Genomic DNA, 9,356 nt, shown 5'->3' on the forward strand with positions numbered 1-9,356 from the left:
AGTATGTGCATAACAAATTTAGAAACACATGTAAATTTCTCATGGAATTCTCATCCATCTCCATCTACCCAGGTGTGTTTGAATTTTTTTAAGTTACGGCGGACATCACACTTGTATGTCTAACTGTTTCAGCATGGTTTGACAAAAGGAGACTAGAAACCAGAATATATGTACTGGTAGATAAGATACGCACTAAATATGATTGTTATCTTCCTTATTTAATGGAAACAACAAACCTCCTGCAGGACAGCAAATCTATTTGTGAATTTTTAAATGCTACAAATCATTCAATTTACCAAAAAAAAACCGAGTAATTGGCATCAATGATGATTATTTCAAATATATAATTGAGAAATGACTTAAGGAAATTGCCACAAGTTTCATAATGTTAGTTAAATGTTTCAAACTAATTGTTTTTTTTTTAATGAAAATCTGAAGATAGGGGGTGCCTATACATGTAAGAGTATTTCTAGGTGATGTGATGCTTTTATCATGATAATTTCATGTAGATGTATGTAATGCTGAATAAGGTTTCTTATCAAAGGAAGTTGAACAACAATTGATATAGAAAAGATTTAGTAATTATGTTTTACTGAAGGAGAGCCCTATGAATCTATGTTAATTTAAATAAAGAAAAATGCAAATGGTGGGTTCACTTAAGCTTAAATGGCCGTATTTGTCTTAAACCTCAATGGAATTGGCAATATGTGGCATACTTTTTCACAGAATTGCGCAACCTTTCTAATTTTAAGACACGATATCGTTTCAGAAAATGTTAGTGTGATTTGAAGGTAAGTTATAAGTAACAAGTGACAGTTTCTGATAACAAGGGGAGTAGCTCCCTCTTGAATAAGTTTTTTAAAAAGATTTTTGTCTTTAAAAAAGAAAATATGTTTAAAGTAATAATTTTGTTCTTTAGTCGACTCATTTTCAAAAAGCGTTTGTCCCATGGGTATTTATGCTAAAAAAAGTTTTTGTCCCATGCTTTTCCTTTATGAAAAAGGTCATTGTCCCATGCCTGTTTGTACCGCTCCCATCATAGTGATAAATTTTGCCTGGTCCCTTAGTCTGGTCAATATACAAAATGACCCCAGGAAAATTGCTACAAAAAGTTTCTTCTGCTTTAAGTTATACTACATTACAGTGTTAACAACATATTAAAAATTCACACACATATCATTTGCGGAAGACGCTGAAAAAATGATCTCAAATGTGACCACGAATTTTATTATATTTTATTTGCTGCTTTGCGTAAGTAGTTAACGACATAAATTCAAACAAGTAGGCAACCAGCTAAACTTGCAAACCACAATAATCGCCCAGTGCCATATTCCTTATATTTAACATTAGTTCCATAATCTGAAATAAAATATTTTAAAGCAGATGCCAAAAAATCCCATGCTTAATTTCTTATTGAACGTAAAATCGACTTAATATGTTTGATAAAAATCCGATGAGCGAAGTGTGACAATTTTATGCAATTTATACGCATATAAGGTAAACGGTACAAATTCTGAAGCAGTTTTTAAAATTCAGTTTGATTTATAATTCTTTAAGTCTATTCTTTTAAATTTTTGCACATACATGGATGAAACATTTTTTTGTGAGTATTTTTCATTTCAAATGATTTAAAAACTAAAAAACTTTGAATTGAATAAAATACTATAGAAAATGGATTTGTGTGTTTTCTGCAAGAAAGATCTGGGTACAGGGGGAACAATTGAATTACGTGAAAAGGGAAGCATTGGTGTTAACAATGCAAATTCTGAAAGAGGTGATTATATATTTACTACGGCTGGACAGATTGTTCATGAGGAATGCCGACGCTCTTATGTCTATCCCAAAATTATGAAAAGTTTATAGGAAAATCAACATCACCGGTTATCCCTATTCCATCCAAATCTCTTAGATCAGAAATGCAAATTAGTTTTAAAGAAGAAATGTCTATTTTGTGAAAAACCGGTAAATGATAATGCAAAACGAAAAAGACATGGTGTTCACTAATACATGTAATTGATATAAAACGAACGTCGAACACTAATGTCACACAATTCTCGCAAATTGATCCTAAGCTAATGTTTCAGAGGTTGACAAATGTTGGATCAGAAACATTGAACACAACTGCTGAGTTGTTTCAATATAAACTTTCAACCTTTCCATCTCCAATGTATAAATCAAATGGTCTTCCAAATAAAAAGCCAGGCTTGGTGAAGCTAAATGAATTACAGATGATTGCCATTCTGAAAAACTTCCAACAACAAATCTATTAAATGTAATCGATGGAGGATCCCTACTGCATCGAACACCATGGTCCAAAGGCGAGACATTTTCCAAGATTTGCTCAAGATATGTTGATCATGTCAAAAGGCACTTTCAAAATCCCATCATTGTATACGTAATGGATGGTTACATCGGCACGTCAACTAAAGTTATGACTCACATGAGGCGCACCAAAGGAATTCAAACAAACTCAATAACTTTTACTGAGAATATGCCACTGAGAATAAAGAAGGAAACTTTTCTTCAGAATGTATCAAACCAGCAACGCTTTGCTGAACTCCTTGTTCGAGAACTACAAGAGAGCAATTTCGAAGCTACACAAATTAGAGTGATGCAGATTTGTTGATACGTCTGACAGCTGTTAATAACGCAGATGATTACACAGTGGTTGTGTATGGAAAAAACACTGATTTGCTAGTTCGGCTGTGGCCTTATGAAAAAGAAGGCAAACAAATCTTTTTCACCACTGACAAACAAACGTCAATGAAAAACAACAGAGTGTGAAATATATCAAAAGCAAAGTCAGTTCTTGGAAGTTGTTGTCAACTCTTGTTTACTCATGCTTTAACAGGATGTTACACAACTAGTCGTTTGAATGGCATTAGAAAACCTGCTGCCATGAAAAAGATAATGACATTTATCTAAAATCACAAGAAGCTGTATTTTTGCAAGAAAATTTTAGCAAAGAAGATATGATAAAGGCAAGAGAAGAAGCATTGGTAAACCTGTATGGTAAAGTATCGCTAGAGGTTTAGACATTCTCAGATGGAGAAAAATCACGACAAAAACAATGTCATCTAAAAAGAAAGGTGTGGTCCACGTGCAGTCACTTCCACACACTTCTGATGATACCATATTTCATTCAGTGCGAGTTTACTTACAGTGTCAGTACTGGAAAGACAAATCAGTGGCAGACTTTGATCCTACAGAATTCGGTTGGACTCTTAAAACTGACACACTTCTACCTATTGAAATATCCAAACCACCTGCACCTGACTTCCTATTGAAAATCATCCACTGCAATTGTAAACCAACTACGACCATAAGAAATGTAGCTGTCGAAAAAATGGCATAGCGTGTTCAGGTGGATGTTGAAAATATAAAGGGATCAACTGTTCCAACTCAAGAAATACAAGAATCTGATAAGAGTGAGAACCAATTTAAAGTTTGAAAACTAGCTGTTAGATTCCTTTATAATTAAAGGATGTATATTCCATTTTATTTTTCATGGTTGTGATGTAAACAGTTTGCATCAGTTGTAGATACCCAATCTTGTTATCAGGTTAAAAAATAATCTGAAAATAGTTTGATTTGTTATTAATTAGTTTTTTATTACCATGATTAAAGAATTAAAATAATAAATGAATAAAACATTGATTTACTTTTAATATTTTAATTAAATTTTCAAGAAAAGTCATTATTTTGTAGTCGATGTATTGTATTTCACATAAATAACTTTTTCTTAAAAAAAAAATATGTGACATGATGTATTTGAATCATAATCTTTTCTGTCTTTTGAATCATTCATTTATCGTCTTAAGAAGAAAATCCATTTTAAAGTATCTATGCAAGCACTAACAGGTGTTGATCGGTAACACAATTTGGTGATGTACAATAAATGTGCCAATCACTGCATGTATTGAACATTAATCAGTTGCATCACGAATATATCATGCTGTTTATGAATTGAGATTATCCTGATGGTTTTAGGATAATGTTAAAAAAAAAACCCACCAGTTCTATGTGATTCAAAACAGATTCCTAGAAATCAAATTTAAACATTCATAAAACTTTAAGTTATTCAGAAGCAAAACAGGTCTATACTAAAGACCAAAGTGCTTATTCGTACTATCAAGATTTGTAATTCAAAATCTAAATTAACGAATCATACCGGACATGTAGCACTTTTAAGGTCTAGTTTGTAGTTGTCCCACTAAAAAAGTACAGGAAATGTCAACAATGACATTGCATAAAACAATGGGTCATCAAAACTGCTAAAAAACATTAACTATAAAATATTTATTCTATGTTTTAATCGCTACGAACATATCAAACTATGTTAAAAGCTACTTCAGTGTGTTAGTTCAAAAAAACTGTTAACGTTTAATATAAACAACTGACTGATCGCGATACGTTTGTCGAGATGACGTCATACTGTGGGTTTTGACGCACACTATGAGTAGAGTTAGGATGATCAAACATTTTTTAACGTGGGAAATACATTTTATACATAAATAAACAATTATTATAGCATACGATACAACTCAATATGCTTTTTAGCTCACCTGAGCCAAAGGCTCAAGTGAGCTTTTCTGATCACAATTTGTCCGTTGTCTGTCGTTGTCGTCGTTGTCGTCGTTGTCGGAGTTGTCGTCATCGGCGTTGTAAACTTTTCACATTTTCATCTTCTTCTCAAGAACCAATTTGCAGATTTTAACCAAATTTGGCACAAAGCACCACATATAGAGAAAATCTTTTAAAATCTTCTTTTTAAAGACTATTTGGCCTGAAAAGTTTAAACTTGTGTAGAGGCATCCTTGGGTAGTGTTAATTCAAGTTTGCAAAATCACAGTCCCTAGTGGTAGAGCGGGGCCGTGATGGAGGTTTGAATTTATACATAGGAATATATAGAGAAAATCTTTAAAAATATTCTAAGAAAGTTTTTGGTCCTAAACTCAGTACTTAGTGTGAAAGCACAGGTTATGCAGATTCAAGTTTAATGAAACCATGATTCCATAACGAAAAGTAGGGCCACGAAATGGGGGAGGGGGGGGGGTTATATAGAAATAGAGAAAAATCTTCTTACAGGCACAACAACAAAAGGGGCTTGGTATTTACCAAAAAAAAGAGGTGGATAAAAATTGGCAGATTTTCATTTTTTTTTTAGCAAGATCTACTCTACTTAGTTGTCAAGATATTTTGCTACAGTTATGCTGATTTGATCAGAATTAAGGCAATTGTTGCTCAGATGAGCGATGTGGCCCCTGGACTTCTTGTTTAATTCACGTTGTAATTATTTTTAGAGCGTGTACTTTTCATAATCTACTAGACAGGTAGAGTTAAATTGATTTGTGAATTCTGAATTCAAATACGGATGTTACCTTGCGATATTAAAATTTGTTTGACACGACTTCTCAGAGGCCACACTACTAAGTGCCATATAAAGTGGCATCTACGATGCCTTTTCATTTAATATCAAACCATTATCATACTATAAAAAATTAAAATGAATATTTCAATATTATAGATGGGTGGTTTAAGGAAGTATTTTGAATCTACCGTGCAACTCCGAATGACGTAAACCAATTCGCAGTCGTTAAATCTGTTGGTTCAATTCAAAGGTATTAAACAATAAAATTTATAGTGGAAAGGATTTCATAGGTTTTTTTTTAAATGAAACGTGAATAGAAATAAAAATAAGACTTAATTTAACCTCAAATTCTTATTTTACGACATAAATATCGGTTCAGTTTTTGGCAATGCGAAGGAAACTTTGATTTGATTTGTGAGTAAATTCCCAAGCATCTGAGATGTAATTTCATAATAAAAAAATAATTATAATCATTTATACAAGTTTATGACAGTATGGTTCAATACGCATTTCAGAACACAGTAGATTTTTTTATGTCTCTCATTATCAATAGTTAATTCTAAAATATACGAGAAGTTGTATCATGTCGTCACATGTTTCAGATAATCAGATGTTTCCAGTAGTCGATTTTCAACGCATGAATTCAAATTGATGTCATACCACACATACGAAATCTCCTGTCGTCTCTAACTCTCTATGCATATCAATTAGTCAAATAATGTGGCATATTCAATTTATATTTAAGCTACAAGTAGACACTGCATATGATGAAGACAGTAATTTCTGATGCTATATCTGAGTGAGGTTAAAAATGATTCAGTTTAGATAGAAATTGTTAACTGACAGCCATTTTGTGTGGCGTTAAGTGTTACACAATTGGAAACCCATGACGTTTCAGGAGATGTATTTAAAGAAAAAGACAGATTAAACATTTTAGGTAATGATTTATGCTTTGGTATACACATAATGTGACATATTGACAGCAAAATAAATTTCAAATAGGTGTGAAATATATGTCAAGTACAATTTTGTTGCTTTTTAAAACTCAACCTCAGGTGATGTTTTTTGCCCGTTGAAACAGTGTCTGGAGTTTTTGTGTGACTTTTAGTCTTTCACATAATGCTCCCTCAAAAATTACTTTTCACAGCCCCATGCCCTTCTCCATGTTGAAATATTTGCATTGATCTGATTAGAGAAAAACTAATTTAAAAGTAAAGATTTTTGAAGTCATTGTTTAATATTAACTATCCCTCTCCTAGTAAATAAGATTATGTTTGTTAAATCTGAGTTAACCTCAGAGTCTGTTTATGCCTTAATAATATCGTGTACATATGCATATATTTTTTTTTTTTACTTTGCAACCAACTGCTGTTCCATTTAATATTCTTTCATGGTGCAAAATTTCCTGATTATGTAACTTAATATTACAGATGTTTACCATGAAGAAGTTGTCCAGATGTCTGATCGTGGTTGGAGACAGTGGAGGAGTTTAGTGAAATTAGGGATGTAAGCAGATACGCATTTAAGAGAGATCGATGGTCGTGGCCATTTTTAGACTGTATTGATCTCCTTATGAAGAAGAGCTATATATAGAAATATGCTGGTTGGCAGAATAGATAGAGAGAGTGAAGTCTTGACGGTTTATCAGGTATTTGATAAATTAATAGTACATTAACTACCGGGTACTTTCGTTTGGTATCACTGTGATTGGTTTAATTTTCATGGATTACAAGGGTATACTCTTTCATATCAACAAATTAAAACCCCCATACAGTAAGGCAGAAGTTAATGTATTATTCCATATATTGTTGACTGAAATCCTTAGTCCCAGAGATTATCATTGTGCAATTTATTTTTTGTCATTTATTTTATTTTGTTTAATACTCTAAGCACGGGTGTGTTAACTGAAAGTCGGTCATTTATTTAAATAGTTTGATTATTTTATCAGTAATTCTAAATTATATAAATTTTCAATTTTGAATGCCATGGAAATTGACCTAGTTGAATAAACCCTGAAGTGTCCTTGATCTAGTCTTTGTGAACCATAAATTGTACATCCTAAGAAATTCTTGTGTTTGAATGTCACAACAGTTTTTAGATATTTCTCTATGTATAAGTATTTAAGTTGATGCTATTTCCCATCTTTCAGGTCATTCATCTATGATCGGGACATTTTCTGGAAAAATAGAAAACTTTTCAACAAGATGGAAATCCTGTCGCACTTAATTCCAAATCAACACATCCTCAACGGAAAGTTCTATGAAGGCAATGGAGAGTGACATGATAGAAAATATTAAATTATTTAAAGATAGTTGTGATATATATCTCTATATATATATATATATATATATATATATATATATATATATATCCAAAGTCTCCTTTTCAATGAATAATAAAAAGTGTTTTAAAATAAGTGTTTTAAAAGTTTTTTATTATATATATATATATATATATATATATATATATATATATATATATATATATATATATATATATATATATATATATATATACTCACAAAGAAAAAGTATAATGCTCAAGTAACTTTTATCTAGGCTATAGCGCTTTTGCCCTACGCTCTTCAGTAGATTTAAACAAAATAAACAAGTTTATTATGACGTCAATCTCACGACGTTAGATAATCAACGTTATACAAACAAAGGGCGCTTTCCATTAACTTGCCTTGCCGGCTACTTTATCTGGAATTAGTGACGTTAATGGAGCGGTTGGCAACGCCATAATGCTCCAATTAGGATGGTTGCAGCTTAAAACAGCTACTTATTTCAAAATTTGGTTCAGGCATGTTGGCTATTTGCACTTTAAATGTAATTCGATGTAGTAGAAAAAAATCCAGTTTTGTAAAATATAGTAACCTATACGCCCTATTGATTCCTAATCGGCAATGATAAAATGCGTTGCCAAAATCGCTTGTCGGCGACGCGCGTTCCAGCATTTGGCAACGAAGACAACACCGGCAAATCCGGCGATGCCGATTAAATGGAAAGCACTCAAAGTGTTGAAGACTTGATTATAACGTCGAAACAAAGTGACGTCAAAATATTATACGGTGTATAATAAGAGTCAACACAATTAAAATGATAAAAGTCCAGTTAAGAAATAAGGTATCATTTTTGGATGTAAATCGGGATATAAATACGGGTTGGTACGTGATCAAATCTTCCATAAAGCCCTTTGGGCTTTTGGGGATTTGATCACGTGACCAACCTGTATTTATATCCCGATATACATCCAAAAATGATACCTTATTTTTTAAACTTACATTTGTTGCAAATTATGACAATAACAATGCTCCATACTTTCTCTTTTGTGATGACCTAGAAAGCCGATTCGATTAAGATGACGTAACGAAATATAGTGCACTAATGTTGCAAGCATTTGATTATCGTGAAAAATAAATATGACACTACTTTTAACAAGACTACACTTTTTTATTATTAAAAAGGGAAACAGATAAGAAAGTTCACTTGTACAATTGAAAAAAAAACCGATTGAAGCTTAGCGGAATAGTACCACATCTGTTGAAGTCGCAGAGCAGTTAGAAATTTGAAAACAAAGCGATTGAAAGTTGAGTTAGAATCTACTTAGGCATTTTTATGGGAAATTCTATCGCAGAATCAGATTCAAGAGCATAATGATTTCCTCCGACATTGTAGAGGAAAGCGATTTTTACTTCGAAGTTCTTTTTACGGAACAAATCGGACAGAAAAGCACAAGGAGTTAAATTTGACCGTGATCCGTGAATGGACTAAACACGAAAGGTCTGTGATATTGCGTTTGCAATTTTGACCGAGGCTTAAGTCAGAAATGAATTTTAACTGAATTAACTCTTTTGACAAATTGCGATTGTAAATTCAAGAACGCCTCGTTACGATGTCGTAACATTCTGTTTACAGGCCTGACGTGTTATCTAACATGAATCATTTATCCCCGCAATTAATGTTTTTTTTTTTTAAGAAAATGA

Source organism: Magallana gigas, chromosome 9 (genome assembly GCF_963853765.1).
Source record: "Magallana gigas chromosome 9, xbMagGiga1.1, whole genome shotgun sequence".
Lineage (NCBI taxonomy): Eukaryota > Metazoa > Mollusca > Bivalvia > Ostreida > Ostreidae > Magallana > Magallana gigas.